Source organism: Microtus oregoni, unplaced genomic scaffold (genome assembly GCF_018167655.1).
Source record: "Microtus oregoni isolate MIOR12 unplaced genomic scaffold, Mior012 000006F_ref0000085, whole genome shotgun sequence".
NCBI classification, from domain to species: Eukaryota; Metazoa; Chordata; class Mammalia; order Rodentia; family Cricetidae; genus Microtus; species Microtus oregoni.
Window position 1 is genome coordinate 40189691 of NW_024543065.1, and position 1541 is coordinate 40191231.

The window sequence follows — 1541 nt, forward strand, 5'->3', positions numbered from 1 at the left end:
TAGTCCTCATTGTCCGCTATGTTCAGCGAGTCCGGTTTTATCCCATGATTTTTCAGACCCGGGCCAGATGGCCTTGGTGAGTTCCCGACAGAACATCCCCATTGTCTTAGTGTGTGGGTGCACCCCTCGCGGTCCTGAGTTCCTTGCTCGTGCTCTCTCTCCATCTGCTCCTGATTTGGACCTTGAGATTACATTGATAGATTCTTGTATGTTGAACCACCTCTGCATCTCTGGGATGAAACCTACTAGATTATAATGGATGATTTTTTGATGTGTTCTTGGATTCGGTTTGCCAGTATTTTATTGATGATTTTTGCATTGATGTTCATGAGTGACACTGGTCTGTAATTCTCTTTCTTGGTTGACTGTTTGTGTGGTTTTGGTATCAGAGTAGCTATAGATTCATAAAAAGAGTTTGGCAATGACTCTTCTGCTTCTATTATGTGGAACACATCAAGGAGTATAGGTATTAGATCTTCTTGGAACTTCCTGTAGAATTCTGCACTAAAACCATCTAGCCTTGGGCTTTTTTTGGTTGGGAGGTTTTGATGACAGCTTCTATTTCTTTGAAATTTATAGGTCTATTAAAAACTGCTCACCTGGTCTTGAATTAATTTTGGTAGATGGTATCTAGCTAAAAACTTGTCCATTGTTTTTTACCTATGAGTAGAACTCTAATGTGTATATTGCCACACCTTCTTTATCCATTCTTCTATTGAGGGGCACCTAGGTTGTCTCCAGGTTCTGGCTATTACAAATAGTGCTGCTATAAACATAGTTGAACAAATGTTTTTATAGTATGATTGGGCATCTCTTGGGTATATTCCCAAGAGTGGAATTGCTGGGTCCTGAGGTAGGTTGACTCACAGTTTCCTGAGAAACTGCCACACTGATTTCCAAAGTGGTTGCACAAGTTTGCATTCCCACCAACAATGGATGAGTGTTCCTTTTATTCCACATCCTCTCTAGAATAGGCTATCATTGGTGTTTTTGACTTTAGCCATTCTGAAAGGTATAAGATGGTATCTCATAGTTGTTTTGATTTGCATTTCCCTCATTTCCAAGGAGGATGAGCATAACCTTAAGTGTCTTTTGGCCTTTTGAACTTTTTCTGTTGAGAATTCTCTGTTCAGTTCAGTACCCTATTTTTTAAATGGGTTAATTAGAGTTTTAATGTCTAGTTTCTTGAGTTCTTTATATATTTTGAAGATCAGATCTTTGTCTGATGCAGGGTTGGTGAAGATTTTCTCCCATAAATAAAGGACATTGGGCCTATAATTTGTGGTCCTGGAGAAGCTAAGTAAGAAGGTGAACCCAAAGAAAAACGTATAGTTATCTTCCTGGATATTGGAAGTAGACGAAATTGCTTGGCAGGGGTTGTGAGCACTGGTGTGGGGTTGGGGCATTGATAAGGGGAGATGGGGGAGAGAAGGGAAAAAGGGATGATGGGAAGAGCTTGAGGGAATGGGATGGTTGGGATGGAGGAGGGATGGATGTCGGAGCAGGGAAGTAGATATCTTAATTAAGGGAACCATTTTATG